The 17,630-nt window shown below is 48.3% G+C and overlaps 1 protein-coding gene across 2 annotated transcripts in view; it reads left to right on the top strand.

Annotated features, from left to right (window-relative positions):
• LOC138643275 (microtubule-actin cross-linking factor 1, isoforms 6/7-like) overlaps positions 1-17,630 on the top strand; it is a 367,371-nt gene that overhangs the window by 91,164 nt on the left and 258,577 nt on the right. The gene's annotated exons all lie outside the window — the stretch shown is intronic.

Genomic DNA, 17,630 nt, shown 5'->3' on the forward strand with positions numbered 1-17,630 from the left:
CGAGTCAAGCCAGGATAGTGCAGTATTGAATATTTTGCCCTAATATGAAGGCTTCATACAGGATGTGTCCATTTTAATTTTTTCTAGTAAGCCAGTATTGTTCTACCTGCTTGAATTTTTAAAATTATTTTAACGTGATTCAATAAAATTATTCATTTTTTTTAAATTATTTTTGTGCAATGGATTCTATCTGTCCCTTTAAAATAACTATTTATTTGGGGATGTCTTTGATATGATACAGAGACAATGTGTACAGAGCTCTTGTATAGAGGAGGCAGTGGGTACAGAGCTATTGTGTAGAGGAGGTAGTAGGTACCGAGCTCTTCTGTAGAGCAGGCAGTGGGTACAGAGCTATTGTGTAGAGGAGGTAGTAGGTACCGAGCTCTTCTGTAGAGCAGGCAGTGAGTACAAAGCATTGCTGTACAGCAGGCAGTGAGTACAATGCATTGCTGTACAGCAGGCAGTGAGTACATAGCCCTGCTGCAGAGCAGGCAGTGAGCACAGAGCCCTGCTGTAGAGTAGGCAGTGAGTACAGAACTCTGCTGTAGAGCAGGCAGTGAGTACAGAGCCCTGCTGTACAGCAGGCAGTGAGTACATAGCCCTGCTGTAGAGCAGGCAGTGAGTACATAGCCCTGCTGTAAAGCAGGCAGTGAGTACAGAACTCTGCTGTAGAGCAGGCAGTGAGTACAGAGCCCTGCTGTAGAGTAGGCAGTGAGTACAGAGCTCTGCTGTAGAGCAGGCAGTGAGCACAGAGCCCTGCTGTAGAGTAGGCAGTGAGTACAGAACTGTGCTGTAGAGCAGGCAGTGAGTACAGAGCTCTGCTGTAGAGCAGGCAGTGAGTACAGAGCCCTGCTGTAGAGTAGGCAGTGAGTACAGAGCTCTGCTGTAGAGCAGGCAGTGAGCACAGAGCCCTGCTGTAGAGTAGGCAGTGAGTACAGAACTGTGCTGTAGAGCAGGCAGTGAGTACAGAGCTCTGCTGTAGAGCAGGCAGTGAGTACAGAGCCCTGCTGTAGAGTAGGCAGTGAGCACAGAGCTCTGCTGTAGAGCAGGCAGTGAGCACAGAGCCCTGCTGTAGAGTAGGCAGTGAGTACAGAACTCTGCTGTAGAGCAGGCAGTGAGTACAGAGCTCTGCTGCAGAGCAGGCAGTGAGCACAGAGCCCTGCTGTAGAGTAGGCAGTGAGTACAGAACTCTGCTGTAGAGCAGGCAGTGAGTACAGAGCCCTGCTGTAGAGTAGGCAGTGAGTACAGAGCTCTGCTGTAGAGCAGGCAGTGAGCACAGAGCCCTGCTGTAGAGTAGGCAGTGAGTACAGAACTGTGCTGTAGAGCAGGCAGTGAGTACAGAGCTCTGCTGTAGAGCAGGCAGTGAGCACAGAGCCCTGCTGTAGAGCAGGCAGTGAGTACAGAGCTCTGCTGTAGAGCAGGCAGTGAGTACAGAGCCCTGCTGTAGAGCAGACAGTGAGCACAGAGCCCTGCTGTAGAGTAGGCAGTGAGTACAGAGCTCTGCTGTAGAGCAGGCAGTGAGCACAGAGCCCTGCTGTAGAGTAGGCAGTGAGTACAGAACTCTGCTGTAGAGCATATAGCAATAGAAAACACGGCACTCAGGGATTCTTGGTGGTGCACAAGTTAGGTATCCAACCCGTAGACTGTAAACAATAAATTACTTGGCACTCAGGAGAATATTAATATTCTCCTGAGTGCCAAGTAATTTATTGTCTGCTGTAGAGCAGGCAGTGAGTACAGAGCTCTGCTGTAAAGCAGGCAGTGAGTACAGAGCTCTGCTGTAGAGTAGGCAGTGAATACAGAGCTCTGCTGTAGAGCAGGCAGTGAGTACAGAGCTCTGGTGTAGAGCAGGCAGCAGGTACAGATGGATGGAGGTGTCATGGTTGCTGCGCATCACTGATTTTGTTAATTGTTGTGGTTAGTGGTCAGTCACCCGCTGAGCTGCCCGCCTCATTTCCATCATGTCTCCCATTGTGCTCCTGCCCTTCCAGATGGTTCAATAACAAATAGCTCACCTGCTGCACCCCCATAATCCCCCATCTTATTGTGTCTCATTGACTTTTAGGGTGATGGTAATGTGGGCAGAACGACTCTAAACCAGATATTATAAGAGGGTGGCATCCATGGCACCTGCACATCCGTTACTTTTGTGGACATTTCTCCCAGGTTTATCGGATTATTTCTGTGTAGATATTGTCAGATCCCCGACAGGAGACGAGGCGCCATCTGCTGGTGTTCTCTGCGCTGTGGGCAACATACACAATATTCCGCAGACTCAATATAAATCAACACAAGACCAAAGAGGGAGGGCAGGGGTCACCAGATACTGATGGGGAAGGTGAAGTCACCAGATACTGATGATGTCAGTGACAGGGGTCACCAGATACTGATGATGTCAGTGACAGGGGTCACCAGATACTGATGATGTCAGTGACAGGGGTCACCAGATACTGATGATGTCAGTGACGGGGGTCACCAGATACTGATGGGGAAGGTGGGAGTCACCAGATACTGATGATGTCAGTGACGGGGGTCACCAGATACTGATGGGGAAGGTGAAGTCACCAGATACTGATGATGGCAGTGATAGGGGTCACCAGATATTGATGATGGACTAGATGGGGGTCACCAGATACTAATGATGGAGGTGACGGGGGTCACTAGATATTAATGATGATGAGGATAGGGGTCATCAGATACTGATAATGGAGGGGATGGGGGGTCACCAGATACTGATGATGGAGGGTGTGATGAATGAGAGCTGGGGGATACAGATATCGCACTGCTGTCACCAAGCTGTGATGGAGCTTACACATACACCGCTCTCTGGCACCCTCATTACCCTCAGGTCAGTCAGGGAACTGCACCCAGGAGGATAAGTAGTCACCAGAGAGGCTGTCCTGTTATCGGGGCGCTCTGCAGTGAGGGCGGTTTATATATCACGAGTCCCAGGCTTGGAATATACATATATAAAACTCCAGTCCATCACTGCCAGGATCCCGCAGTAACTCCAGAACGGTATGCTGCCACCAGTTTCTCGTTAGATATAAGTCTGGTCCGCTAGCAAGCTTATATCGGGTCAGAAACCAACCCCAGGTAGTGTATAAGTACTAGCATGACTCATCTCATGGACATGAAAAATTGGGATACGAGGTAAAAGAGCAGCCCAAAGTTACAGAACAATAACACTGGGTAAATGTGTGTAGCTAGTTTTTAATCCCTAGCTCACCCCTTCCCATATTTGTCACCCCCCCTCTGGGCCGAGCTGAAATCTCCTTCCCTGACCTCCTAGCTGAAATAATATCCAATATCTAGGATGAGTCATAACTTCCTAGTGGGAGGTTCAAACGGGATGACTGACATCTCAATGGGTTCGTTTGGGCTTGACCAATATGGAGACTCCAAACTTGGGTTGGCTAAGTGGCTCTGGAGCGCCAGACTCGATAGCTCAGTATCTGGGACAGCTAGAGAATGATGAGACCCAGGTGTGTGTGTGGACGGCTCCCAGGATTCTGGTGGCATATTGGACTTAACCCTGAGATGCATGGTGCTCTCATAATTCATCTCTATGTGTCGGTGCCTCTCCATCTAGGGCCTCCTCCATTAGTTGGCAGCCCTGCACAAATGACAGTGGGGGGTCCCAGCTCTTTTCCTTCTCGCATTAATTAACAAGAGCCTGTCATCCCCTTGCTATATGGGTAGATCTTGTTCTTTTTGAAAATTTGTGTATTTATCTGATGGGTGAAGGCCACAGTTCTGGAGCATGGAGATGAAGAACTCAAAATGGTGTCTCCCTCTTCCCTCACACCTCCCCGCCTTAGAGGGCGCTGGGGGTATCACATTTGTGTGTTCCCCCGGGCGCTCTTCCGCAACCTCACCTTGCCGAGATAACCCATCAGCGTTACCGTGGTCATGGCCCCTTTTGTGGCAAATGGTGAAGTGGTATTGCTGGAGCGCGAGGCTCCAGCATAGAAACCTCCATTTTGTCCCGGACACCATGAGTAACCAGTTGAGGGGGTTGTGTGTTGTGAATTCTGTTGTCGGGCTCCCTCCTGTGGTCATGAGTGGTACTTCGGCTGGTTCTGTCCATGGACTTCCTCTGGTGGGTGTTTCTGAGTTTCACAGGTGACAAGGTTATTTCGTTAGCTGCTGCTCTATTTAACTCCACTTAGATCTTTGCTCCATGCCACCTGTCAATGTTCCAGTATTGGTCTGTTCACTCCTGGATCGTTCTTGTGACCTGTCTTCCCTTCAGAAGCTAAGTTCCAGCTTGTATTTCTTTGGTTTGCTATTTTTCTGTCCAGCTTGCTATTTAATTTGTTTTCTTGCTTGCTGGAAGCTCTGGGACGCAGAGGGAGCGCCTCCGCACCGTGAGTCGGTGCGGAGGGTCTTTTTGCGCCCTCTGCGTGGTCTTTTTGTGGGTTTTTGTGCTGACCGCAAGGTGGCCTTTCCTGTCCTCGGTCTGTTCAGTAAGTCGGGCCTCACTTTGCTTAATCTATTTCATCTCTGTGTTTGTATTTTCATCTTTACTTCACAGTCATTATATGTGGGGGGCTGCCTTTTCCTTTGGGGAATTTCTCTGAGGCAAGGTAGGCTTTATTTTTCTATCTTCAGGGCTAGCTAGTTTCTTAGGCTGTGCCGAGTTGCATAGGGAGCGTTAGGCGCAATCCACGGCTATTTCTAGTGTGTGTGATAGGATTAGGGATTGCGGTCAGCAGAGTTCCCACGTCCCAGAGCTCGTCCTATATTATCAGTAACTATCAGGTCATTCCGTGTGCTCTTAACCATCAGGTCCATTATTGTCCTGACCACCAGGTCATAACAGTACAGGTGGCCCAAAGTACTAATGCATCTCAATAGAGGGATAAGAGAAGTTCTGAGACCATTTTTTTTTCTTTGCAGTGTGTTTTGTCTCTATTTTCCCCTTTACCTCTGGGTGGTTCAGGACACTGGTGTAAACATGGACATTCAAGGTCTGTCCTCTTGGATGGATAATCTCACTACAAGGATACAAAACATTCAAGATTTTGTGGTTCAGAATCCGATGTCAGAGCCTAGGATTCCAATTCCTGATTTGTTTTTTGTGATAGATCTAAGTTCTTGAATTTCAAAAATAATTGTAAATTGTTTCTTGCCTTGAAACCTCGCTCCTCAGGTGACCCTGTTCAACAAGTAAAGATCATTATTTCTTTGTTACGTGGTGACCCTCAAGACTGGGCATTTTCCCTTGCGCCCGGAGATCCGGCATTGCGTGCTGTTGATGCGTTTTTCCTGGCGCTTGGATTGCTTTATGACGAACCTAATTCAGTGGATCAGGCAGAGAAAATCTTGCTGGCTCTGTGTCAGGGTCAGGATGAAGCGGAGATATATTGTCAGAAGTTTAGAAAGTGGTCTGTGCTCACTCAGTGGAATGAATGTGCCCTGGCAGCAATCTTCAGAAAGGGTCTCTCTGAAGCCCTTAAGGATGTCATGGTGGGGTTTCCCATGCCTGCTGGTCTGAATGAGTCTATGTCCTTGGCCATTCAGATCGATCGACGCTTGCGTGAGCGTAAAGCTGTGCACCATTTGGCGGTACTATCTGAGCATGGGCCTGAGCCTATGCAATGTGATAGGACTTTGACCAGAGCTGAACGGCAAGAACACAGACGTTGGAATGGGCTATGTTTTTACTGTGGTGATTCCACTCATGCTATCTCCGATTGTCCTAAGCGCACTAAGCGGTTCGCTAGGTCTGCCACCATTGGTACGGTACAGTCTAAATTTCTATTGTCTGTTACTCTGATTTGCTCTTTGTCATCCTATTCTGTTATGGCATTTGTGGATTCAGGCGCTGCCCTGAATTTGATGGACTTGGAGTATGCTAGGCGCTGTGGTTTTTTCTTGGAGCCCTTGCAGTATCCTATTCCATTGAGAGGAATTGATGCTACGCCTTTGGCCAAGAATAAGCCTCAGTACTGGACCCAATTGACCATGTGCATGGCTCCTGCACATCAGGAGGATATCCGCTTTCTGGTGTTGCATAATCTGCATGATGTGGTCGTTTTGGGGTTGCCATGGCTACAGGTTCATAGTCCAGTATTGGACTGGAAATCTTTGTCTGTGTCCAGCTGGGGTTGCCAGGGGGTACATGGTGATGTTCCATTTTTGTCTATTTCGTCTTCCACTCCTTCTGAAGTTCCAGAGTTTTTGACGGATTATCGGGATGTATTTGATGAGCCCAAAGCCAGTGCCCTACCTCCTCATAGGGATTGCGATTGTGCAATTAATTTGATTCCTGGTAGTAAGTTTCCTAAGGGCCGATTGTTCAATTTATCTGTGCCAGAACACGTCGCTATGCGGAGTTATATAAAGGAATCCTTGGAGAAAGGCCATATTCTTCTGTCGTCATCACCGTTAGGAGCAGGGTTCTTTTTTGTGGCCAAGAAGGATGGTTCTTTGAGACCTTGTATTGATTACCGCCTTCTTAATAAAATTACAGTCAAATTTCAGTATCCTTTGCCGTTGCTGTCTGATTTGTTTGCTCGTATTAAAGGGGCTAGTTGGTTCACCAAGATAGATCTTCGAGGGGCGTATAATCTTGTGCGTATTAAACAAGGCGATGAATGGAAAACAGCATTTAATACGCCCGAGGGCCATTTTGAGTACCTGGTTATGCCATTCGGGCTTTCCAATGCTCCATCAGTATTTCAGTCCTTTATGCATGACATCTTCCGAGAGTACCTGGATAAATTCCTGATTGTGTATTTGGATGATATTTTGGTCTTTTCGGATGATTGGGAGTCTCATGTGAAGCAGGTCAGAATGGTGTTCCAGGTCCTTCGTGCGAATTCCTTGTTTGTGAAGGGGTCAAAGTGTCTCTTTGGAGTTCAGAAGGTTTCATTTTTGGGGTTCATTTTTTCCCCTTCTACTATCGAGATGGACCCTGTTAAAGTCCAGGCCATTTATGATTGGACTCAGCCGACATCTGTGAAGAGCCTTCAAAAGTTCCTGGGCTTTGCTAATTTTTATCGGTGCTTCATCGCTAATTTTTCTACTGTTGCTAAACCGTTGACTGATTTGACCAAGAAGGGTGCTGATGTGGTCAATTGGTCTTCTGTGGCTGTAGAGGCTTTTCAGGAGTTGAAGCGTCGTTTTTCTTCTGCCCCTGTGTTGTGCCAGCCAGATGTTTCGCTTCCGTTTCAGGTTGAGGTTGATGCTTCTGAGATTGGAGCAGGGGCTGTTTTGTCGCAAATAAGTTCTGAGGGCTCGGTGATGAAGCCATGTGCTTTCTTTTCTAGAAAGTTTTCGCCTGCTGAGCGTAACTATGATTTTGGATTCTCGTGTTTCGAGACGGAAACTCTAGTACCTAGTCAAGTGGAAGGGTTATGGTCAGGAAGATAATTCCTGGGTTTTTGCCTCTGATGTTCATGCTGCCGATCTGGTTCGTGCCTTTCATTTGGCTCATCCTGGTCGGCCTGGGGGCTCTGGTGAGGGTTCGGTGACCCCTCCTCAAGGGGGGGTACTGTTGTGAGTTCTGTTGTCGGGCTCCCTCCTGTGGTCATGAGTGGTACTTCGGCTGGTTCTGTCCATGGACTTCCTCTGGTGGGTGTTTCTGAGTTTCACAGGTGACGAGGTTATTTCGTTAGCTGCTGCTCTATTTAACTCCACTTAGATCTTTGCTCCATGCCACCTGTCAATGTTCCAGTATTGGTCTGTTCACTCCTGGATCGTTCTTGTGACCTGTCTTCCCTTCAGAAGCTAAGTTCCAGCTTGTATTTCTTTGGTTTGCTATTTTTCTGTCCAGCTTGCTATTTAATTTGTTTTCTTGCTTGCTGGAAGCTCTGGGACGCAGAGGGAGCGCCTCCGCACCGTGAGTCGGTGCGGAGGGTCTTTTTGTGCCCTCTGCGTGGTCTTTTTGTGGGTTTTTGTGCTGACCGCAAGGTGGCCTTTCCTGTCCTCGGTCTGTTCAGTAAGTCGGGCCTCACTTTGCTTAATCTATTTCATCTCTGTGTTTGTATTTTCATCTTTACTCACAGTCATTATATGTGGGGGGCTGCCTTTTCCTTTGGGGAATTTCTCTGAGGCAAGGTAGGCTTTATTTTTCTATCTTCAGGGCTAGCTAGTTCCTTAGGCTATGCCGAGTTGCATAGGGAGCGTTAGGCGCAATCCACAGCTATTTCTAGTGTGTTTGATAGGTTTAGGGATTGCGGTCAGCAGAGTTCCCACGTCCCAGAGCTCGTCCTTATTATCAGTAACTATCAGGTCATTCCGTGTGCTCTTAACCACCAGGTCCATTATTGTCCTGACCACCAGGTCATAACAGTTGTGGTCTGTCTCCATGGTGAAGTGGCGCCCGTATAAGTAGTGCTGCAGGGCCCATTTAATTGCCAGGCATTCCTTTTCCATCGTGGAGTAGGCCACCTGCCTCTGCAATAGCTTTCTGCTCAGGTACAATACGGGATGTTCCTGGACCGTCGAGTTAACCTGACTGAGCATGGCACAAAGTCACTGGCGTCGGTCTGTACTATAAACAGCCATTCAAAGTCAGTAGCTTGTAGTACTGGGAAGCTAGAAAGAGCGGTCTTAAGTGCCTGGAAAGCTGTCTCGAAGATGACTGTCCAGTCGACTGCGACGGGCAGCTCTTTGGTGATGTCCGTCAAGGGCTTTGCCAGGGTACAATAGTGTGGATCACTATCGTGCCCTGCACTCCCCAAGAAGGACATCACCTGCTTCTTGGTCCTGTGGGGTGGGCCTGGATTTAATAGCATCCACTTTCCCAGGCTCTGGCTTCAGAACCCCCCCGCATACCCCGTGACCCAGGTAGAGGATCTCGCTGATGCCCAGCAGCTGGCATTTTTCCGGCTTGATAATCAAACCTGCCTGGTGGATTTGCCCGAGCATCTGGGCCAGATTCTATAGGTAATCCTCCCAGGTCGGACTAAAGATGGCAGTAACATCCAAGTACACGGCCGTGTACCTTTCAAGTCCCTTGAGCAGTGTGTTGACCATACTGAAAAGTGGCATTCTTAATGCCAAACGGGATCACGGTGGAGTAGTACAGTCCAAAAGGGAGGAATAAAGGCAGAGCGTTCCTGTGCCTCGCGAGTTGGGAATCTGCCAATATCCTCGGCTCAGATCCAGGATGGTCAGGTTCTTAGCCCCGGTCAACTGGTCGAGCAGATCTTCGATGCGTGGTATGGGGAACTCATCAGTGACCATCACAGTGTTGAGCCCCCAGTAGTCCACGCAGAACCGTGTTGTTAGGTGCTTTTTGGGGATGAGGACTACAGGCAAAGATGTGCTGCTGAGTGCCTATATCAACCCCAGCTTCAGCATTTTGTCAATCTCCTGGCGTATGTGCTGCTGCACCTCAAGAAAGACCCAATATGCTGAACGCTGTATCTTGGGGTGATTCCCCGTGTTCATGTCATGATCTGCTGAACAGGGTGACATCGGCCGATTATTGTGAAAAGTCGGGGGCCGACTGAAACATGAAACCCAATGCAAGTCAATGGGGAATCAAAGTCGGCAGTGAGTGGAGGACAGGAAAACACCTACAGTGCCCATTTTAATGCCAAAAACATCAATTCTTATTACTTAAGATTGCCAATCTTAATTTACTTTATAATAATAGTTAGGCATTGAAAACTGGGGGGTCATTTGGCTAAAGTTGTGGGGGGGGTAGGGCTGGCTCAAGATTTTCGTGGGCCCAGGAAACACGGAATTTGTCACGGCGGTGGAGTAGGGAGAGGTAAGTATTTCAACTTTGCAAATGCTGTGAACCTGAGCAAGCAGGGGGGGCCCACTCGTTGGCATTGGCACTGGCACGGGACTCCTCATAGTACGGCGGTGGGTTTGACGGTGGGAGGCGCCTCCCAGTGGCAGAGACACTTTTGCATATTATGAGGGGCCCTGTGCCAGTAACGTCGCCAACGAGTATGCCACCTGATGAAGGAACCTGCACTTTCATCTGCACCTTCCTCTTTGCCCCGTGTAAGGTGGTATAGTATGCGGGAAGAGGAACCTGACTTTCAGCAGGGTCAGAATCTGGCTGTGTAGCGTGCAAGGGGAATGTTGTGGTCTGGGTCAGTGTACCAGCAGACTCATCTATCACTGGCTGGGCAATGGGCAGGATGAGGAGGAAACACAGATATAGGCCCAAATAATAAAGTGGGCTAAATGCAGTTCAAAATTGGTAACAGGACTAAACAAGTGGCATAGCTCGGTACAGGGGTGGGCTCCTCTGCTGAATAGCAGACAGTGGTAGTAGGCGCAGAGTATTAGCTGGTCTAAATGGAGGCCAGGGACCCTGTATATTTTTACTATCATTTATCATTTCAACAAATTTGTATTGGCAGTGCCATTGAAGGATTTAACAGCACAGACTACACAGTGGTGGAGCAGGGAGAGGTAAGTATTGCAAGTGGTAGAGCGCTGTTCGAGCTGGGGGGGGGACACTCTCTCGTGGGCGGCGGTACTGGCACAGGGACCCTCATATTACGACGGTGTGTCTGACGTTGGATGTGCACCACCACCATCAGAGACACTTCATTGTACTATGAGGGACCCTGTGCCAGTGCCGTCACCCAAGAGTGGGCACACCCACCTGTCCAGGCAAACGGCACTCGCACGGGTGCTTGCGCCAGGTGATGACCACGGCCCTGTGGGGGGAGTCAGCCCACTTAGGGAGGTATGAAAATGGCTGCAAATGGAGGAATTGGAGAAGTCAGTAAGAGAAGGCCAAAAGCAAGACATTTTTCTGGCAAGCTACGTCTCAGCAGGGGAAGGTGGGGCAAAATAATTTGACCTCCAGTCTTAGGTGCTATTGTGCTTTTGCCACTACCACCAGATGCACCACCACCACCATCAGTACCAGCTGGCAACCACCGCCCACGGCCTCTTCCATCAGACTTCCTAATTTTTTGGAAAATCTAACCAAAATAACAACCGTTATATGGTACTGTAAAACAAGGTAGAAGGTGTATATAAACTTGTTGAGAATTTAAATCTCCCTTTTTTTTTTGGAGACTGAACCAAACCTCAGGCCCAGTGTATAAAACAACGCAATCTAAGTGGCAGAACGTGGCTGGAAGATATATGAAAAAATACAAGGACTGTAGTACAATTTCAATCTCCCTACAATGATCTCAGGACAAGTATGGCAGCAATAAAAAGGACTGCTGCACACAAAAGTGTGGACAAATAAACAAGATAACTGTGCAGAAAGGAGCAACAGGATTTTTGCTTTTAACCCCTTCCCAACCTTTGACGCACCGTATGCGTCATGAAAACCTGTGCCATTCCGACCTGTGACGCAGCATATGCGTCATGGCCGGATTGGGCTCCTGCAGGCCGGGTGAAAGGGTTAACTGTAATTTCACCTGGCCTGCAGGGACAGGAGGAGTTGTACTTTAGCCCAGTGGGGGTGGCTTCACCCCCCACCCCCCCCGTGGCTACGATCGCTCTGATTGGCTGTTGAAAGTGAAACTGCCAATCAGAGCGATTTGTAATATTTCACCTAAAAAACTGGTGAAATATTACAATCCAGCCATGGCTGATGCTGCAATATCATCGGCCATGGCTGGAAACACTGATGTGCCCCCACCCCACCGATCGCCCCCCCAGCCCCCCGATCTGTGGTCCGCTCCCCTCCGTCCTGTGCTCCGCTCCCCGTCCTCCTGTCCGCTCCCCCCGTGCTCCAATCCCACCCCCCGTGCTCCAATCCAACCCCCCTGCACTCCGATCCACCCCCCCCGCACTGCGATCCACCCCACCGCACTGCGATCCACACCCCCCGCACTGCGATCCACCCCCCGTGCTCCGATCCACCCCCCCCATGCTCTGATCCACCCCCCCCCCGTGTTCCCCCCCACACCATCATACTTACTGAGCCTCCCGGGGTCCGTCCGTCTTCTTTCCTGGGCGCTGCCATCTTCCAAAATGGCGGGCGCATGCGCAGTGCGCCCGCCGAATCTGCCGGCCGGCAGATTCGTTCCAATGTGAATTTTTATCACTGCGATAAAACCTCACAGTGATCAAAATAAAAAAAAACAGTAAATTACCCCCCTTCCTTTGTCACCCCCATAGGTAGGGACAATAATAAAGAATTTTTTTTCCACTAAGGTTGGAGTTAGGGGGTTAGGGTTAGGGTTGGGTTAGGGCTAGGGTTAGGGTTTCGGTATGTGCACACGTATGCTGGTCCTCTGCAGATTTTTCCGCTGCGAATTTGATAAATCCGCAGTGCTAAACCACTGTGGATTTATCGCGGATTTACCACGGTTTTTCTGCACATTTCACTACGGTTTTACAACTGCGATTTTCTATTGGAGCAGTTGTAAAACCGCTGTGGAATCCGCAGAAAGAAGTTACATGCTGCGGAATGTAAACCGCTGCGTTTCCGTGCTGTTTTTCCGCAGCATGTGTACAGCGATTTTTGTTTCCCATAGGTTTACATTGAACTGTAAACTCATGAGAAACTGCTGCGGATCCGCAGCGTTTTCCGCAGCGTGTGCACATATCTTTAGAATTAGGCTATGTGCACACGGTGCTGATTTGGCTGCGGATTCGTAGCAGTGTTCCATCAGCTTTACAGTACCATGTAAACATATGGAAAACCAAATCCGCTGTACCCATGGTGCGGAAAATACCGTGCGGAAACGCTGCGTTGTATTTTTCGCAGCATGTCAATTCTTTGTGCGGATTCCGCAGCGTTTTACACCTGTTCCTCAATAGGAATCCGCAGGTGAAATCCGCACAAAAAACACTGGCAATCCGCGGTAAATCCGCAGGTAAAACGCAGTGCCTTTTACCCGCAGATTTTTCAAAAATGGTGCTGAAAAATTTCACACGAATCCGCAACGTGGGCACATAGCCTTAGGGTTAGGGTTGGAATTAGGGTTGTGGTTAGGGTTGTGATTAGGGTTATGGCTACAGTTGGGATTAGGGTTAGGGGTGTGGGGGGGTTAGTGTTGGAGGTAGAATTGAGGGGTTACCACTGTTTAGGCACATCAGGGGTCTCCAAACGCAACATGGCGCCACCATTGATTCCAGCCAATCTTGTATTCAAAAAGTCAAATGGTGCTCCCTCACTTCCGAGCCCCAACGTGCGCCCAAACAGTGGTTTACCCCTACATATGGGGTACCAGCATCCTCAGGACAAACTGCGCAACAATTATTGGGGTCCAATTACTCCTGTTACCCTTGAGAAAATAAAAAATTGCTTGCTAAAACATCATTTTTGAGGAAAGAAAAATGATTTTTTATTTTCACGGCTCTGCGTTGTAAACGTCTGTGAAGCACTTGGGGGTTCAAAGTGCTCACCACATATCTAGATAAGTTCCTTGGGGGGTCTAGTTTCTAAAATGGGGTCACTTGTGGGGGTTTCTACTGTTCAGGCACACCAGGGGCTCTGCAAACGCAACGTGACACCCGCAGACCATTCCATCAAAGTCTGCATTTCAAAAGTCACTACTTCCCTTCTGAGCCCCGGCATGTGCCCAAACAGTGGTTTACCCCCACACATGGGGTATCAGCGTACTCAGGAGAAACTGGACAACAAATATAGGGGTCAAATTTCTCCTGTTACCCTTGGGAAAATTAAAAAATTCTGGGCTAAAAAATTATTTTTGAGGAAAGAAAACGTATTTATTATTTTCACGGCTCTGCTTTATAAACTTCTGTGAAGCACTTGGGAGTTGAAAGTGCTCACCACACATCTAGATAAGTTCCTTTCGGGGTCTAGTTTCCAAAATGGGGTCACTTGTGGGGGGTTTCTACTGTTTAGCCACATCAGGGGCTCTGCAAACGCAACGTGATGCCCGCAGACCATTCCATCAAAGTCTGCATTTCAAAACGTCACTACTTCACTTAAGAGCCTCGGCATGTGCCTAAACAGTGGTTTACCCCCACATATGAGGTATCTGCATACTCAGGACAAACTGGACAACAACATTTGGGGTCCAATTTCTCCTATTACCCTTGGCAAAATTGGAAATTCCAGGCTAAAAAATCATTTTTGAGGAAAGAAAAATTATTTTTTATTTTCATGGCTCTGCGTTATAAACTTCTGTGAAGCACCTGGGGGTTTAAAGTGCTCAGTATGCATCTAGATAAGTTCCTTGGGGGGTCTAGTTTCCAAAATGGGGTCACTTGTGGGGGAGCTCCAATGTTTAGGCCTTTTCAAAAAGTCAAAAGGCGCGCCTTCCCTTCCGAGCCCTGCCGAGTGCCCAAACAGTGGTTTACCCCCACATATGAGGTATCGGCGTACTCGGGAGAAATTGCCCAACAAATTTTAGGATCCATTTCATACTATTGTCCATGTGAAAATGAAAAAATTGAGGCAAAAGGAAATTTTTTGTGAAAAAAAAGTACTTTTTCATTTTTACGGATCAATTTGTGAAGCACCTGAGGGTTTAAATTGCTCACTAGGCATCTAGATAAGTTCCTTGGGGGGTCTAGTTTCCAAAATGGGGTCACTTGTGGGGGAGCTCCAATGTTTAGGCACACAGGGTCTCTCCAAACGCGACATGGTGTCCGCTAACGATGGAGATAATTTTTCATTCAAAAAGTCAAATGGCGCTCCTTCCCTTCCGAGCCTTACCATGTGCCCAAACAGTGGTTTACCCCCACATGTGAGGTATCGGTGTACTCAAGAGAAATTGCCCAACAAATTTTAGGATCCATTTTATCCTGTTGTCCATGTGAAAATGAAAAAATTGAGGCTAAAAGAATTTTTTTGTGAAAAAAAAGTACTTTTTCATTTTTACGGATCAATTTGTGAAGCACCTGGGGGTTTAAAGTGCTCACTATGCATCTAGATAAGTTCCTTGGGGCGTCTAGTTTCTAAAATGGGGTCACTTGTGGGGGAGCTCCAATTTTTGGCACACGGGGGCTCTCCAAACGTGACATGGTGTCCGCTAAAGAGTGGAGACAATTTTTCATTCAAAAAGTCAAATGGCGCTCCTTCCCTTTCAAGCCCTGCCGTGCGCCCAAACAGTGGTTTACCCCCACATATGAGGGATCAGCGTACTCAGGACAAATTGGACAACAACTTTCATGGTTCAGTTTCTCTGTTTACCATTGGGAAAATACAAAAAATTGTTGCTAAAAGATCATTTTTGTGACTAAAAAGTTAAATGTTAATTTTTTCCTTCCATGTTGCTTCTGCTGTTGTGAAGCACCTGAAGGGTTAATAAACTTCTTGAATGTGGTTTTGAGTACCTTGAGGGGTGCAGTTTTTAGAATGTTGTCACTTTTGGGTATTTTCAGCCATATAGACCCCTCAAACTGACTTCAAATGTGAGGTGGTCCCTAAAAAAAATGGTTTTGTAAATTTCGTTGTAAAAATGAGAAATCGCTGGTCAAATTTTAACCCTTATAACTTCCTAGCAAAAAAAAATTTTGTTTCCAAAATTGTGCTGATGTAAAGTAGACATGTGGGAAATGTTATTTATTAACTATTTTATGTCACATAACTCTCTGGTTTAACAGAATAAAAATTCAAAATGTGAAAATTGCGAAATTTTCAAAATTTTCGCCAAATTTCCTTTTTTATCACAAATAAACACAGAATTTATTGAACTAAATTTACCACTAACATGAAGCCCAATATGTCACGAAAAAACAATCTCAGAACCGCTAGGATCCATTGAAGCGTTCCTGAGATATTACCTCATAAAGGGACACTGGTCAGAATTGCAAGAAATGGCCAGGTCATTGTTAGGTGTCGAGTTCCCGCTTCTGCACAAGGGGAATCTCGAGCCATCTCCGCTGCGTTCTCCCATTCTTTTCCAGCCGCAGTGGAGTCTGCTCAGCAGAGACGTCAGTCCCAGCGTCTTGCTCAGTCTCACTCTGAACAAAGAGTTACTGCTGCTTTTCCTGCTTCTGCCATTGAAGTCAGTGTTGGGCAGCGGCGAGCAGATGCTTTTGGGGCTAAGTCCTGCATTTCTCTTTCTGAGCATGCCCAGGGCAAGATCTCCCATTGGAGATCGACGGTCACATGCTCAGGTGCTGCAGCACATCCCATTAGTCCTCCAGGAAGGTCCTGAAAGGGCAAAACTTTGGTAGCAGCTTCCCATTGGTCCTTTATTGGAAGGTCCTGAACGTGCTGCAACTATATAAGCTGCGCATGACCGCACGGCCATGCGCTAGTGTACATTTGTAAATGTGTGTGTGTTGTGAGTGAAAGTCGCTCTTTAAATAACCCTCCCTATTGGATGACTGTTCGCGGAAGGTGTATGTTTGCTATCTAGCGCCCGACTTAGCCATCAGCACGTAAACACACAATACAGCGTCTTATTGCTGTGACCGCCAGTGCGGCGCCTTGTGCTTTCACAGCGCTTTCCTGACCCAAGCCTGGGTGGTTAGTGGCGTTCGCCAGTGCGGCACTGCATGCACTCTCGTGCTTCTATTGCTGTCACTCTGACACCTCAGTAGCGGTGTCGAGCGCATGAGGTCTATGTACTCAAATCCTGTGTCTTGGGATTGAGTTCTGAGACTCGTTGCTTGCGCTCTTGGTGCGGTACCACGGCCCTGTGACGTAACAGGGTTCGCTTCCTTCACACAGGGTGAGGTTAGCCCATGTGTGTATTCACTTTGTACCGCCATATAGTCCGTCATTACTTGGCAGCAGGTTCCATCTCTGCACGGTGGACCCCGGGCTGCGAACGCACCATACTCTATCTGTCTTATTTTTTGGTGCGTTCTGCTAGCCCTAACATTACACTAGCGCCAGGGTCTGGCTAGTAATGACGGACAAACAGCAATCCCTGCGGTATATCCAGCAGCTGGAGGGTAGGTTGGCGGCTCTCGAGAGTTCAACCTCAGCTGTGGATGTTACCGCAGTTGCTGTACAGGCTGCTAGCGTGGCTGCAGCAACCTTGTCCATTGCCACCCCTGTTCCGACATTATCTCGCCTCCCGCTGCCAGAAAAATTTTCTGGTGATTGCAAATTTTGTAGGGGATTCGTGAGTCAGTGCTCTATTCACCTCGAGCTCCTGGCTGCACGTTTTCCCACAGAGCGGGCAAAGGTGGGATTTATAGTGTCTCTCTTGTCGAACAGGGCGTTGGAATGGGCTACGCCGCTGTGGGAGCGTGGCGATCATGTGGTGCAGAGTGCTCCGCTGTTCCTGAGCACTCTGAAACAGGTCTTTTTAGGACCTCAAGTCACCCATGATACTGCGCTCCAACTGCTGGCATTAACTCAGGGTGAGTCCTTGGTCAGTCATTTTGCCGTCCAATTTCGCACTTTAGCTTCTGAGCTGGACTGGTCGGATAAAGCCCTTATCCCCATATTTTGGAGGGGCCTGGCTGATCACGTTAAGGACGCTCTGGCCACTAGGGAGATTCCTGCCACACTGGAGGAGTTAATAACTGTCTCCACTCGAATTGACCTCCGTTTTAACGAGCGGAGGTTAGAGCGAGCCCAGTGTAGGCAGAGGCTTCGGCTGGCTCCTACCTTCGCCAAACCTCTGGAATCTCCGGTCCTGGTTCCTGAGTCACATGAGGCCATGGAAGTGTCACAAGCGGGATCTAAGTCCCGGACCGCTTGTGCACTCAGGGTCTGTCATGTTTGCCAGCAGTCAGGACATCTAGCCACCAGATGTCCTCAGCGGTCGAGGAAATGTCAGCGTCTAGTGGTAGTAGGTGGAGGT

Source organism: Ranitomeya imitator, chromosome 6 (assembly GCF_032444005.1).
Source record: "Ranitomeya imitator isolate aRanImi1 chromosome 6, aRanImi1.pri, whole genome shotgun sequence".
Classification (NCBI taxonomy): domain Eukaryota; kingdom Metazoa; phylum Chordata; class Amphibia; order Anura; family Dendrobatidae; genus Ranitomeya; species Ranitomeya imitator.